Source organism: Ambystoma mexicanum, chromosome 7q (assembly GCF_040938575.1).
Source record: "Ambystoma mexicanum isolate Mex_15411 chromosome 7q, UKY_AmexF1_1, whole genome shotgun sequence".
NCBI classification, from domain to species: domain Eukaryota; kingdom Metazoa; phylum Chordata; class Amphibia; order Caudata; family Ambystomatidae; genus Ambystoma; species Ambystoma mexicanum.
This window is the reverse complement of record NC_090941.1, coordinates 102068784-102085750: the sequence shown is the minus strand read 5'-3', so window position 1 is coordinate 102085750 and position 16967 is coordinate 102068784. Positions and strand designations below refer to the sequence as shown.

The window sequence follows — 16967 nt, the reverse complement described above, 5'->3', positions numbered from 1 at the left end:
TTTCGACCACCAGTCTCAAGAAAGAGTTTAATCCCAGGTCACATCTCAATGTTCATTGAGTCTTGCATCTGAAATGTGAGAATGTATATAAATCAATGGGCCTCATTACGAGTCAGTCGGTCCGGAAATAACGGTGGCGGTAAACCCGCCGCCACCGTTGTTTCCGATCTGACTGATCTCGAGTCCTGCAGGCGGGAGGGGTCATTCCTGCCAGGTCTGACCTGGCGGGTTTAACACCTCCCGCCTGCAGGCGGACATGGCGACACCAGCACCATTACAGCATGGTGCCGGTGTTTCCACTTCCCCATTCCCATGGAGTCCCTATGGGAATGGGGACTTACCGAATTCCACCTCCGGAATTCCCGGGTCACCGGGGTCGTAATGCCCCAGTAATTCCGGGAATCACGGAGGCGGAATGGTAATACGAGTCCGGCGGTAAACTGCCGCTATTTCAGGCATGGTTACCGCCAGACTCGTAATGAGGCCCAATGTGTACATGTATTACTCTATAATGCCTTTTCCTTATGTGACTCTTGCAACAAAAACATGTTTTTCATTCTTAAAACAATTACATTTAATATAGTCACAAAATATCTCTCAGCATTATTTTAGCCAGCATGACCCAATTCCCTTTTTTGGGGTAGGCAACTCATGTTAATAGACTCATTTTTGCAACACAATATTACAAAACGTTGACATGTGCATACGTTTGCACCTGCAATAATAACCCTACAGTCTTGTATTTAAACCCTGACAAGCAATACATAGTAGTTCTATTTGCAAATGTCCTCTAGTCAAAGGAAATGAGAACACATTCATATCATGGTGACAGTCTGAGTACCACTGCAGTGCTTTTGGGCACATTGAGGGCCTTGTTATGCTGCTTCAGACAAAAACAGTTAGTTGACCAGGCATATATTATTATGAAGACATGTTTCTGATCTCGGATAGTTGTATTACCAATGGAATCAATGTTAACTTATCGTTTGAAACATTGCAGGAACATGTCAGAGTCATTCATTTGGAATACAAGCTTTAAATTTGCATCACAGGGATTTTCGTCAGATTTTCTTAAGTGAGATTAATTTCCTTTCCACTTGTACAGAAACTGTGCAATATTGTAATTGTATACAGATGCCACATAGGCCTTGGATGAAGCTCAGATGAGCCCTTGCCAACTTCTGATGTCAGGGAAAGGTGATGGTTTGCATACACACAAACAATTGTAGAATGAATTGCAGATCGAGCACATTTTTGGGTAACCTTCCCATTGAGATGGAAAACCATGCAAAGCACATTGGTACTTCTCTATAAACCATTCTCCGTTTAGTTGTATTAGCAAACTCGGGGAGAAATGGAAAGAGGGGGGCATATAAAATAAACAAAATGTGCCCAGTCTTATCCTTTGGTTAACGCTGCCTCTTTAGAATGGTCTATGGCCATTCCCTGGACATGGATGCCGATCGCGTGAGGCAATTGAGCGATTGCAATTATACAACACTCCACTAATGGACGCAAGCACCCATCTGGGCTGCGATTGATTGACTAAAGTCAGATGCTTTTACAGTTATTATGCAGAGACAATAGTATAGGGTGCATGCATTCATTCTTCGGGAATCTGAGTACCAATAGAAAAGACTTTGTAGGTTAGTGTAGCCCTTTTCCTACAAAGGCCTCAAAACTGGCACATAACCATTTTTTTTTTATGTTGATAGGATCCCCGAAGGTCTAAACTTATCTAGGATGTATTCTGAGGCAAAGGGCTGGGACTACTTTTCTGCCTATGAACACAGTTGGCGGAAATGCTATTCTTCCTGGTATGGAGGTTTACAAAGCAACAGAATGTTCGGCCACAGTATATGGTTCCGAGCTGTGAGGCGACACCTCACCATGTAGGCTGGGCATGGCAGAGAGATATTTTACCAAATAGCTGTTAGCAATCTCGACATGACCCCCCCCCCCTCTATCCCTTAATATTTGGAAGTGGTTATTTGTCTGATTTTTTATGAGGTGATTTTGTAAGCACCTCCTTTTCTGAGTTTCTCTGAATTCTAGCATGCTCTACATAAAATAATGCTATGGTTAATAGAACTAGGATCGAATGGGTTACAACTGGAAATGGTTAACATGTATCAAAAAGATACTGTCTTACCTCTGTCTTAGTTATTTATGGAGTGAACCTGCTAATATGGATGTTACACCAAAGACATCTTAAAAGCCGCTTTCGATGACCTGGCCCTATCATATTATTTAAAATCTAAAGACATAAGTGACAAAACCAGTCTATGGCCTCATTACGAGTAGGGCAATAAGGGATACCGGGCACCAGTAAGGAGACCGGTGCCGGTAATTACTTACCGCCCAACTACGAGTTCCCTTAGCGGGTCCCTCCCCTAACGCATGGTTTTACCAGGCATTATGGACGGGACCCGTTAAGGGACTTCAGAGCTAATAACGGTACCGCAATTTGCGGTACCGTTATTAGCGCCTTCCCCATTCCCATTGAGCCCTATGGGGGCTCAAATGGGAATGGGGAATGGCTTTTTCAATGGGGACTTACCGGTCCCGCAAAGGTCGGACTACACTGGTAAGTCCCCATTGAACCATACAGGTGCCGGACCCGTTATTGGAGGCAGTAATGGCGCAAATAGCGCCATGACTACCTCCAATCTCGGAATGAGGCCCTATATCTGTATATAGAAAAACTACTGGTGTTTTGAACAGTAGCTGTCCTGGTTGGAAATCAACACACTGATCTATGTCGACAGGGTTCTGTCTGGATAAACTCCCTTTGGCCGTGTGTGCCTGTAAATCGGCACAAGGCAGCTCGGAGTATGCCCACCTTGCCATAATGCTGCCCAAACAGTTTCTCAACTCATGTTTTCCTGCACTTTATGTTCAACCCGAAGGAAACAAACAAATATTCAGACGACAGCTTAAGCAGCATGGGCTAAGGCAGACAAAGCAGGCATCGAGGTTTTTAAAAGTGTGTAATGTAAAGCAGATGGAATATATACTTATTGCTATTTGCCCTTTGAAGACTTTGTTGCTGAATAAGGTTAGTGTTTTTGTTGTATGGTTGTCTCCCCAGGGACTTTAGAGGTTCCAAATCCGCAACAGACAACTTTAAAAGCCTGTGCCTGTATTGTACGCCTTCCCTTGTGTTGGCCAGGATATATGCTGTTTATTTTGCTTAATAGACAGATTGACATTTGGTGGAACCAAAAGCATCCCCTTGACTTACAGAAGCAGGTTATTTCCATTGGTACTGGAGATAGCTAAGCAAAGATATTCGCACTAACTTGATCCAGCCAGAGAGGACCTATTTCACAACTCTGTCCATCTTGGTGTTTGTTTTTTTTTTCAGCCAGAGAATATCATTCCGAAATTATAGTTCGCTTTTCGAAGTAAGTATGCTAATCTATAGGTATCAGGCATGCCAATATGCAGGTGCTCTGCTAAAGGATTGTAATGATAGAAATAGCGGCTCCCAACATGCACATCACCTTTGGGAATTTACCTTGTGAAACTATTGAAAGCTTTACAATCCACGCGAAACCCCGGGTCAGAGCTGACGTCTTTTGAAATGGCACCACTGGGTTCTATCAGGGACTTTGTGTGAGCATTTAGTCACCACATGCTTAACATTCTAGATCAACACCGTTGAGGAAAATAATGAATGAAATAACATTCGAGGGATGAAATGAATGGATGATGGAAAGGGAAGAAGTGGATGGATGCATCGACGGTATGGATGGATGGAATGAATAGATGAAGACATGGACGGACGCTTTGATGTAATGGCTGGATGGACTGATTGAATGGATTGAATTACCCTACCCTCTAGTGTGTGTCCACCGTGCCTCTGTGTACCCTGCTTTCTTGTGCCCATTCCCCATGTCACTGTGTGTGTCCCTATTCCCCCTGCCTTCCTGTTCCTGTGATGTTGCTATGTATCCAAATGTATTACCCAACCCTCTCATCACCATCTGTGCCCACCGTGCCCATGTGTCTTTACGTACCCTGGTTTCTTGTTCCCCATGCTGTTGCTATATATCCGTACGCCCCCTCTTTTCGCATAAGCTTTGCCCCTGTCACTTTGTGTCTGTGTGTCAATGTGCTCCCTGCCATCTTGTTCATGTGCCTGGTCTTGGGCGTCTTAAGGAAGAGCCAACATATCATGTCCCATCACTATGCTTACTCTCTACTATACACCATCATTCAACTAGAACACAGCTATACCCTTGATAGATTTGCCCTAGCTGTTCACATACGAACACTATCCCATGAACACCTCATCACCCTAATAAAACGCAGCAATTTCATGTCCTTCCGGCCTAGTTGCTCACATAAGCGTCCCTCAGGCCTAACGCAGCCAAACCCAGTCTGGATGTCCACCCACCAGACTGCACAAATCCAACTGATATCCTCAACACCACACCTAACGCTAGGATGCAACTACCATCCGGCAATTACATCAGCTGCACACATAACTGGTGCACCCACGCACCCTATGACACCATTTCTCTACTGACCAGAACTGCGGTTCCCAAGGGTGTTCAACCTACCAGCACTTTCAGATCATACCAATGATATTTAGAGCGCTATATAAATGCAAAGTAACATAACATAACATAACATAAGTCACACAGTGCTGGGTCACAGAATATCTGTGTCAGGCCTGATGATGTCAAAAGCTGATTAAGGACGGTACAGAACATTGTGTTGAGCTTCCTTGCAGAGAGAATGCAGTGGGTGAACAATGTTTAAACTAAATATATTGTATAAATAGCCATACTAGAACAATATACAAATCAAAAGCAAGATAGAATTAAGTCAATTCAGAAACGTAACTAACAACCTTAAGATCATAATCAAGTCCTGACAAATAACCCAGAAATCTAGATCTACATTAACGAAGAGTTTTGGGAAGAGAAGTTCAGTAAAATATTGCACAGCCGAAAAAGTTATTTTAAATTTGGAGGTAAAAAAAAGTCATAACTTTCAATTGAAGACTCTCCTTACTATAGACCCATAGCACTTAATCACTTTCAATAAGATCCAGATTGACTAATCGAGAGAGCATACAGTAATCGTCTATGCACTCATTTTGCAAATTACATAGTTGAAATAATCGTATGTATTCATGTCAGATTTCCACATAGTGCTTCATAGCAGTGTGCCCCCACTTCTAAAAGTAGCAGGCCTGATCTAAAGATGCTTAGCTAGGCTACACTCATTGGACGTCAATGTGTCCTGAACTATTAGAAAATACGCAGTTAATTCAAATGGACATTCTCCCAGAGTAAGACAAATGTACTTGACAGCAGCAAAACAAGACGTGCTTGCAAAAGTGAAAGCTGTATCCTTGAAGTTATTTTCACATCATAATCGGCTGGCTGAGCAGCCTCAGTAAAGCCGGGCCGGCTTGTTATACATGCACTGTTTTGCAGCTTGCATGTCTTGTGTGCCTCTCTTTGGGCAATTGCACACTGCCAGCAGACATTCTTCTGCCTCTTGGGCATAGTTATCTAAACAAAGAAATAGGTTTGTAGAGATGTGGGTCATCCACAGGATCTAAAGCAAGACAAGTGTTTGTCAATGTACTCTGCAACAGGCAACACATTGCTTCCCACTTTTAATGGCAGGTGACAGGCATATCATTTAAAAAATATATATATATATACTACAATTATAGTTAATTAACATGTATATGCCACAGTCTCAATGAATGTATAGAAACAATGGAGACATGTCCAGTTGATTTCAGCTTCACCTTGGAACTGGAGTCCAGTTGTATCATTTGTTGTTGCAGTTGTACTTGATGGTGTATATTTTGTTTCAGTAAGTATTTTTTTTATCTACCCAAATGATTTGTATTGTTTTTTTCAGTAGCAGTGTGTAGTCCAATGCTGAAAACCTAGCTTTTGCAACAGATCCAGCAGATACATCAAGATAAAGGTCAACTAAATGCCCCCCGCCCCCCACCTCAGAATGGTAGTATGGTGCACATGTTTCACACAGGAAAGATTCTAACCAAAATAAGATTACAACGGTCTTACTTGAGTGACTGGAATGTCAGATATATATAGGTGTGAATAGTGCTTCTTCATAGCAATGTAATAAACGGTGGATTACGTGATATGGTGAAGAATGCCTTGGTAATATGAATATTAACATAATTGATGCAAAATATAACATAACTTTACATTTTCTAATAAAGTGTACCCCTGACGAATCCACAGGCGTGTGGCAATACCCTCATTTCCTGGGAGAGTCACACAGAAACCTAACCAAAAAAGGGACCTTGAGAAACATCTTATTATGTTGCGTAAAGACTGCCGTTTATTGTGTACCTTAGACAAAGGATGGCATGCCAATAAATCAGGTGGACTGAAATATATGTCTACCCTGAGAGCAGGCTTACCGGGCACCAACAGCTAATGACATGGAGTTCAGGGCCTATTGGTGCAAAGCTGAAGTTTTTCGAAAATATCTTTCAGTAAGTTAGTAATCCCATTACTGATGGTTTTATAGAAAGCAGTCCTAGATCTGCAGCATGTAAACGATCCACACAATTATTCATGTCTTTATTTTTAAGATTCAACGACTGAATTGGGAATCGGCTCCTGCAACCATGAATAATGAAACACAATCTGGTTTTCTAAATAAGCAATTCATATGCTAATTCATTTCAGTGAACATCATTATTTGTTCAGTTTTCTGAAAATGTTCTGTGTTGCAACAGTAGAAAATGTTACTGGATTATATGTTGTCTTCAAATAGGATTTATATATTTAAATGTGGCATTCACAGACAGTGCAAGCACCAGCACATTAGTATGCTCACCTCCATGTGTTTGATATCCCTGATGATTACTCAGGAGACTCCCACAGGGCAGGTACAATCCCAAACTGGGCCAATGTATGTCCTAATAATGCCAGTAGTTTAGATGCATGTGTGCTTAGGGAGGAGGAATAGAGGCTCACTAGGGGAGGTGACATCTCTTTCTGCAACCCCAGGTCAGCAGGACACTGAGGGTCCCCTGCTTCCTCCATGTGCCTCACAAGGTACACTCTGGTGGTGCACACTGAAGCCCTACCTTAGATATTGACACTGTTACATTTGGGACAGCATCTGCATGAAGGCAAAATGGAGCCCTGGCACAAATTAATTGAAGCTAATCATATAGCACCGGAGCACATTTTTCAGCCGGGCACATGTCAGTGCACTGTGTCAGTACTACGTTTTTACAATATGGGCATAAATATATGCCACCACCCATATAGCAGACATTTAGTGCAATCTCCCAGGGATAATTTGACTGTGTCTGTGCTTCTATAATAGAAATCGCTCTACACTAACACGTCCAAATATTCTTCCCTATTTTGCATGTAGGCGTGATCATTCTTAATGCTGCAACTTTTGAAAAATTAAAGTTCCTCCCCATCAGAGCACAGTGCTGAACAGGGCATGTACGTAGGTGATGCAGGGGCCTATATTTTCTTTTTGGAAACGCTTAGTCCGTGCAAAGATGCTACTACGAGCACAAACATTGCACGGCCCAAATGTACAGTGCTAGAAGCTGAGTCATGGAATTAAATGTGCGCAGACACCGGCAGAACAAGAACAACTAGTAGCACCAGCCACTCCCACTACATGCCCCCAGTGCAAATTCAACAGAGCTATCAAACTATTTTTGCGCTGGACCCATGAGAAAGGAGTAATCAAGGATTACTTACCAGCAAACACCATTTGTTACACTCCTCTTCTGTGACCAACAAATCCACATCCCAGTACCCTCACTTATCTGCACCCCAAAATCCTACATTAAGGCACTACCCACAGGTCCTTCCTCACCCTAGTACTTCCACTAATCTGTGCCCCAACACCCTACATTAAGGCAGCACCAACAAGTCCTCCCTCATTCCAGTACCTTCACTAAATTGTGTCCCAACACTTTACATTAAGGGAGAACCACCAGTCCTCTCTCATCCCTTAATCTGTGCCCCAACACCCTAGATTAATGGAGAGCCCACACGTCCTCATTCATTCCGGTATCTTCACTAATCTGCACCCGAACACTGTACATTAAGGCAGAACCCACAACTCCTCCCTCATCCCAGTACCTTCACTAATCTACAAAGCCAAATGAGGGTCAGCAAGAGCATCCTCAGCTGCTTTAGAATCCAACTTTGCGAATCAGCAACAGTTGATGCCAATGGATTCTTCAACATCACCAACTCTACAATTCACCTGTGCAATCCCACAAAGATCCATCCTGTACTCTGTGATGTTCAAGCTTTACATAGAACTGCTCTAAACCCTCCTTGCTCCACACAACATCCACCAATATGTAGATGACATGCAGATATGCCGAAGGCTACCTGCCATTGAAGACATCCACAGACGGAAGGCCTGCCTCACATTGATCCATTCCTAGATATCCAGTGCGTACCTGATGCTCATCCTCTCAAATACTGGATTCCTAATGCTGACCAACAACAACGCACTCCCTGACATCCAGATCTGACTCTCTGCTATGAACCTCAAGGGCTTCATACCGCAGCTGCCCACCTGTGCCAAGGTTCTTGGATGAAATATCAACAGACAGCTCACATTTAAACAGTGCATAGCCAGGCAGGCACACACATCTTGGTAGCTACTTTCTCTCGTGTGTGAAATGAAGCTGTTCATCCCGCAATACGACTTCCGATTCAGTGTCCAAACCTTGGTCCTCTCCCACCCAGTTGGTGGCAATTCCTTTTTGGAAGTGATTCCAGCAACTTCACTGGCACCACTGAGATGTGTCCCTCATCAAAGGACTCTGCAAATTCTACTCCATCACGCCAACAGTCATCATGTACACATCCTATTGTGTCATGTACATGGCTGTCACCCTGATGTCCACACAATACCTCACTGAGTATCTCAGCATCTCCAGAGGCCTGCGACCTTTCAGAAGTAAAGTTGTGTGCAGATTGGAACTCTAATGATGAAGGAAGGAAAAAGACAATGGACAGGCCTTCTCTGTCTATGCTGCAAGACTCTGAAATCTCCTCCCCATCAACATCAGACTTGCCCCATCACTTTGAGAGTTCAGGATAGGGCTCAAAACCTTCCTCTTCTAGAAATCATTCATCCATAACATTTAGGTGCACACACCATGCCCTCCCTGCCCTAACTGGGACTCTGTGATATGTTCCCCACTGTCTCCTCCTCTGGATGTGTGTAGATCCCTTGCTTCCAAATGCAGACCTCACATTCCAGTCTTTGCTCTGTGCTCCCTTTTTCTCTGTTTTCCTCACTGTGTTATTATTCCTATGATTGTGAAGCAGTCCATTGATTCCCAAACATAGGACCATGCTCAACTGATGTTCTTATGACAATTATTCTGTTATTGATGTTTGATTACATGTTTGATTACATGTGGTGTCATTTCTTGTGTTTCTTTGTGTCATGTGACTGCTTGTGTGTGCGTGATGATTGATACTCACCGGTTAGCCAGGGGTTGCCAATAGTTCCTGATGCCAGGTCCTGGCGAATAGGGGTTTGCCGCAAGCTTTAGCTATCATGTGTGCATCTTGGGTAATTGGCCTTCACATGCATGTTGTTTCCCTTGGCATCACATATCACATGCACATTTATGGAATACCAATGTTTCCTTTGCGATAAATGCCCAGTCTCTCAGGGGGTAGGGGATTGCCGTGCTACATGGGTGAAGTCAATGGCTGCCAGGACCACGGGAAAGTTTGCCACTGCATACAATTCCTGGAACACACTCTGCCTTGAATGCTGTGGGTGTAGCATGTGAATGTGCCAGGTGGAGGCACCTTGATTGTGTGGGCTGTGATATAGCTCCAACAATGGCTGTCGTATGCTGGAATAATCTAGTGGCCAGGAAGAATAAGGCTGATAAGGCTGATAGTAATTTGACTTACCAGTGGTGTTGCAGCATGTGAGAACATGGTGGGTGATGCCAGGTCATTCTCCTTCTCCCTGACCAGGACTAGGATGACATGGGGAGGGAAGCGGTATCTTCTGTGTACCTCCTCATCTGGCATCCCAAAAATTGCTGTTCGTTGTTGGAAGATTCTGGCCCTCCTCCTCATCCTCCTCCTCCCTTGTAGTAATATCAGTGCTAGCAATTCAGGATCGAGCATTGGGTCAATAGACTATTCGGTGTGCCGTGTATGCATGTCCTTTCACTGCACTTTGTGCTTTGCGACGACAGGTGATAGGGGGCAGTGAGATCTTTTTCCTTTGGAGTCAAATCATTAGCGCAAGGTTTCTGTAGATAGGGTTTACTTAGTGCTTGATGGGGCGTGTTTGTTGTTTGCACGATGCATCCCTCGCCACATCCATGTTATTCCTCCTGGCGTTTCCTGTCTGCTGCGTTCTATCGCACACAAAGAGCTTGCGCAGGGTGCAAAGTGGGATGGCCCAGCGCAAAGTCTGACGTGTGAATCAGAAAAGGCCATTTACAGTGGCACAAGGTGTACTTTTGTGGCGCAGAGTCACTGTGCGCTGAGCTATACTTTTTTTTGTAAATCAGGTCCAGGGTGTGTAATCTTTCCTCAGAAAAGCATGTTTGTCATCTGAGAAATTGTCCATCGGGGCGGATGGTAAAGAAAACATAGGCTCGACTATACAAAACGCTATGTGGCATGGTTTGTAAATTCAAGAAAAAACAGAAAACAGAAAAATAAATAAATAGGATATGGTCTCGACCACGTCGGGTATTCTGCTTCATGTAAACCTTTCATGGCTGAGGGATTATGGTTGAAGGGTATCAGCCCCTTCAAAATAAAGTAACGTATTTAGGTTTTTTAAACAGTACCAATATTCAGAAATAAGCACTTTGTAGCAGTCAGAAAGCAACAACAACAAAAATGTTCTGCTAAGGTGTTTACAACTGATTAGATGAGAGCTGAATAGCTGATAGTCCTTGCAGTTCCACAAGCAAACAGGCTCTGCCTTCGCAATTCGGATCAGGGGACTAAAGCAGGAATGCAAACAGATTGAACACTATTAAAATGAGGCAACGAGCTGAGTACACAACTCTGTCAGATAGGGGGGAGCAAATGGCTCCGAGCATGAATGCTTTTCAAACATTGCTTGAGTGCCCGCGAACTGTGACGGAATTACTGCCACTTTCAATCAGACATGTGGGTGGCTCATTGCCCAGGTCATGTTTGCATTTTATTTCCGGCTAATCTTTGATTTATCAAGTGCTCGTGTACATGTCTCCAGGTAGAACAAAAGCAAAGCTATGCGTTATTATTTAACCACAAAAACATATATTTGAGTGTTAGTTATTCATTTTCTTTCCATTTAGTTCTACAGTGTTGCAAGTGAACGACTGGAAAGTGAATTAAAGTCGGAAGTTATCAATTGCCAATCTTCATATTATGTAGCAAACTCTATACAGTAAGACGTTTTAACTCTATCGACATGAGCCATAACCTCTTCTATAGGCTTTCAGGGTACTAAGAGAAAATGGGCCTCTTTACGACTTTGGAGGTAGCCCTGCAGTTTTTAGTTTTAAAATGGGAATTACCAGGCCATTCCGACCTTTGCAAGCCCGGTAATTCCCATTTGTGGGACCCGGACCCGGTACATCCCCATTCCCATTCGAGGCCCTATCGGGCTCAATGGGAATGGGGAGGATGCTAACAACGGTCCCATTAATGACGGGACCGTTGTTAGCACCCTGTTCTGCTAGCGGGTGCCACTCTGCACGTCTGGTCTGACTAGGCGTACAGGGTGGCCGCGCAAGCAGAACTCGTAATGAGGCGGTGAGGCAACAACGCCGCCGGTGGCACAACCGGCGCCATTGTTGCCTTACAGCCAGGGTTGTAATGAGGCCCAATGTCTTTTTTTTAAAAAATGAAAAAAAAGACAGGTTTAGAAAGACTGCTCTGTGATGGCACATAGCCGTCTTTCTGAATCTGTCATGCCCCTGTCACACACAAGTGCATGCAGGGGCTGACAGGTGCGGCCCGACGGGCACAGAAAGAAGGAATTTGGAGGTGAGGTAAGTGTGTGTCTGCGTGTCTGTGTGTATGATGTGGGGTCGGGTTTGGAGTGTGTGGGAAGGGGGCTAGGGAGAAGTGGCATTTGCATGGGTGTGATTGTGTATATTTATATGTCTGGTGGGCAGCATAGAGATGGTTATGGGGGAGAGGGTGCAGGATTAATGGAGGGGGAGTTCACACCCCTATTTCAGAGCTGAGAGGGACGGGTGAAAAGAGATATTTGGTGAATATTAAAGTGTGCACCAAATTAGCTGTATAATACGTTTTTTGTGTGTGGTATTTAATAAATATTTATTTATATATTTTATTTATTTATTTACATTTTTCTAACGTGCCACTCGCCCGGAGGTCTCACGGTGCACATAAAAGACAGACTAAGAAAGAGCAATGGAAAGTCACATAAAAGACAGACCAAGAAAGAGCAATGGATAGTCAGAGTACGCGTATTAAGTCATGTTAAAAAAGGTAAATATATGACAATATTACAGAGTCCACTATCCACTATACCCGGTCCACTATCATATGTCATTCAATCTACATAGGCACAATCCAATTCAATGGGCTTGCTGATCTGCAAGGAAGGCCTGTGCTTTTTCAGATATTTACCATAGACAGTAAAAGGCATAATGGAAAAAATCCACAAAGGTCCCTACACAGCCGATCCTATTTTTGTTCTCTATGTTCAGCTGTAATGTGTATTGGTGAGAGCAAGATTTTGGGTGAAGCTCTATTCAAGAACTGGCATAGCCAGCAGCTTCCCTTTAGCGCACAGGTCATAAGACAGAGCCTTTGAACGACTGAATGAATGGCTTCAAACATGGCACACTGTTTTTTCTATGGGCCTTCTGCTGAGTATATTCAGCTTGGTGTGCTACTCATTCCCAACCCTCCTTGTTCTGAAAATGGATTTGCATATTAAAACAGTCATCTTTTATGAAAAGATCTTTTCTTGTCTTTGCTTCGAGTGGTCTCTTTGACTGATCTGCCATTTATTTCCACTTTTTGAGCACTAATCCTGGAACATTCAACCCACTACAAAACAAATCACATCAGGAATTGACATCAGCATAACAACTCTCGCCACATTTCCAGCCGGATATCCTGATGTATATATGTTTTCCACAAGACAGAACAATGTATATATTTGACGTGCTCCATCACAAAATATATTGCACAGCTTAATTTCGGTAGTATTTTCCTAAAAGACGGGGATGTACTTTGGTAGCGACGAATAAAGGATCCTTAGTATTGCATGGAACGAAGGGAGACAGTGTTAGCATCTCTCGATCGCTATACGTTAGCACATCTGCATAGCAACGATTCATTGTTCATCATTATTGAATTGTCAACAACTGGAACAATTTTTTTAATGCATTTATAATAGAATCCGGATTTTCGTATAGTTAAGGTATTGCTCAAACGTAATTGGTTATACGAATCCTAGGCTGTATTTCTCTCACACTGAGACAATAACAAATGTCCCAGGACATACAAATGTCAATGGGCCTCATTACGAGTATGGAGGAAGACCTGGTGCTGTTAGAACCATGGCTGTCTCCAAACCGGGCTCCATTACCGGGTGAGGAATTCCAACATTGGAGGACCCGGTAATTCCTCTTTGAAGGAACCATTCCCCATTCCCATTTGAGCCCCCATAGGGCTCAGTGGGAATGGGGAGGGAGGTAATAACGGGCACATTACAAGTGGCCTGTTATTACCTCCCTCTTCCCCTCGCGGGACCCGGAAAAGACGTCTGGTTTTACCAGACGTCTGGTCCGGGTCCCGCAAAGGGAACCTCGTAATCGGCGCTCACGTAATGAAGGGTGCCGGTCCCGTACCGGCACACTTCATTATATGAGCGCCAGGGTTGTAATGAGGCTGACTTTTACCAAAATGCTTATTTTCAACAGCGTTACAGGGTCGATGGAAAGGAAGTACATCAGGTACTTTACCCATGCTGGTCATGTAAGTTTAATGTGTGACCAGTCAATCAGTAATTTGCTTATTTCGGATACTGAATATAAACATCATATACATACAAACAGCATGATCAAAAAGGACATTATAACAACCAACACAAAATCATAAATCATGTAAACCAACATTTAAGAGCCACCATTGTTTACCTGGGGACTTTTACATTTTGTCGGTATTACTGAAACATTGTAGCGGACAGAGTTATTATGAAAAGTATTTATAACAGAGCAAACGTTCCCAAGGGTAAAATAAAGTCATGCAGAAGAACAAACTGGCATCAGTGCAATTATGACCCACTACTAAAATTGCACTCTAATAAGATGCTCGTTCGTCAGTTTATTGACTCAACAAATAAAGCCTATGGTTAAATGAACTAATGATGTAATGTCTTTAATGACATTAAATCACTAGCCCAGAGATCATGAGAACTGACTTCAAATGCTCGTAAAAGTTGCAGAAATGCTTTTGCTCATAACAATGAATCTTTGAGAAAATTATGCAAATGAAAATTGACAACAAAATGCATGTGCTTATTCTGAATACAAACAACAGCACATTTGAAGTTAGGCCTTTTTTTGTTTTAATTAATTTAAACCTCTAAAGAAAAAGAAAAAAACTAATAGGGGCGAATCGGCGTTGATAAACTATAGCTGAGCTTTCACAACACACAATTCACAGACTAGTGCCAACAAAAATCCTGAGAAGCCTCTTAGTACTTCGGTAGATTGTGATAATTAATAACAAAAAGCTAAGTGGTCACCAAGTAAACAAACATTGGTATCACACATGTAGATGATGTATAGCATTGTCCAAGAATTTGCAAAGACATTTCAACAAATGCAAAGCTGCTCACGCTTTTGTTTCAGGTGTTACCACTAGTCAAGTGGCACAGCGAGTAGAGCGCTCGCTTTGACATCTGTGCAGAGCCTGCTGACGCAGGTTCGAATCCCGGCGGGGCCAATCTCAGCCTTTCATCCTTCCGAGGTCGATAAATGAGCACCACACACATTGGGTAATAATAAGCAGCGCTCAGATACCTGAGGGTTTGTAGCGCTATATAAAAGCCTAATTATTATTATTATTATTATTATTACTAGAATCCCAGAAAGGACTATCATTTGTTAGGTGTTGATATGCTATGTTCAGTTACGCATATCACATGGAAGGTACTGTATTGCATAGCACACGTTGGCAGTAAAAGCCAACATATTTGCACCATTGCTATCCAATGGCTTGGTATTTACACCTTTGGCAAGATACGCCCGTTAGCATGCTAGTGGTAGGTTTCACCATGCAGAGCATGCGTAGATTTCATTGTGCCTACTTGGCAGAGCAGTCAATTATGGCCGTAAGAATTAACTTATCGGGTCTGTCTGGCACAGTTAGGACAGTCAGGGCCTAATTCATGGAACGTTTAGCGTATTGCAAAGTAACTTTGCACTGCCAACACACATGTTGAACCGGGCCTAATTCACAGAGGGGTACAAAGTGTATTTTTGCGGTGAAAGTCACTTTGCACTACAAAAGTACTCTTTGCACTGTGAATTGGCCCTTTTAGAGTGGTGCAGAGTGTTTTTGCCTTGGAAAGTGACTTTGCACTGCAAAAATACACTTTGCACCACTCTGTGAATCAGGTCCGGTTCAACGTGTGTGTTAGCAGTGCAAAGTCACTATGCACCACGCCGAACGTTCCATGAATTAGGCCCTATATATATATGCAATTAGGCCAATTCAGAACAATAGTAATTTATTCTTGTATGCCCAATTATCACAGTAAATGCAACGTCTGCTATGCCTAGATCGGACAACAGTGCCAGATATCACTAAACCCAGTTAGCAAAATATGGAAAATTGCAAAAATGCAAGTCAGTAAAGTGAGATTAGATTTGAATATCCCAAGTTAACACAACAATGCCAACTTCTAATAGGCAGGTCAAAAGGAGAAGCATCAATCGTATTTTGGGTGCACAGGAAGGAAACCTGATGCCAAAGCACTATCCTTTAGCCCCTCTGAATCCTCACACTTCAGGAGTATTTCCTTCTCGTTCATGTGTTGATGTGCCCATTAAACTGAGAAAAAATGTAATTGTCGTGATAGAGGATGAGCCACAAAGCACTGACCAGATTGTTCCTTAGAGTTTATGTCGTGGATCTCCCGCGCTTCCTGCAACATCTTTTTTTGTAATGGATATCTTTCTATCATGCATCTTATTTTATTTAAATGCTAGGAGAAAATTCAAAATTGTGTATGGGTAAAAACTGTTTGTTTTACCCAAATTGCCAAATTGTCGAAGTGAATAAAATGAAATGGATCTTTTAACTCTTTGAATTTTGTTTTCCTAAGAATTCTGGGGAAAATTAATGAAATGTAAGATTGCTTTCAAAGGGACTTAGATCCTCATGTAATGCATATTTTACACATTAGTAAATGTCACTCGATTCCGAAAAGGAAAAAAAAGGAATGCAAATAAAGCATTTTTTTTATCAAGCATAGGATTCATGAAGAATTTGTAATTTGCACGCTAATGTCCTTGAGTAAATTGTGTGCCATATACAAATGTAGAAAATACACATCTATAGAGCGTGTGGATGCGTTATGTGGAACAACCTTTCCTTGCGTACTTTGCATATAGGCTAAAGAAAATGTAACAGTGTAGAGTGATTACCAAAGGCAGGGGCGTTGCTAGGGGGGGGCTAAGGGGGCTATAGCCCCTGATCTTTTGGTTGTAGCCCCGGATAGAATCTCAGGAGCTACAGCCAAAAGGCTAGCTAGCCCCCAGTCCCAACAGTTCCGACGTCAGCGTAGCCCCGGGTCTTTTCCAGACCTAGCAACTCCCCTGACCAAAGGGTTAATCTGGCAGCACAATGGCATTTGTACTGCTAGATTTTGGCAACCCGCAGAATTTGTGGACAGGAGGTATGCTGTGGGAGATGCTGCCACTGGCAATGCCT

At 42.9% G+C, this 16967-nt stretch overlaps 1 protein-coding gene across 2 annotated transcripts in view; it reads right to left on the bottom strand.

Moving 5' to 3' along the window:
* NLGN4X (neuroligin 4 X-linked) overlaps positions 1–16967 on the bottom strand; it is a 958019-nt gene that overhangs the window by 900685 nt on the left and 40367 nt on the right. The window lies entirely within an intron of this gene.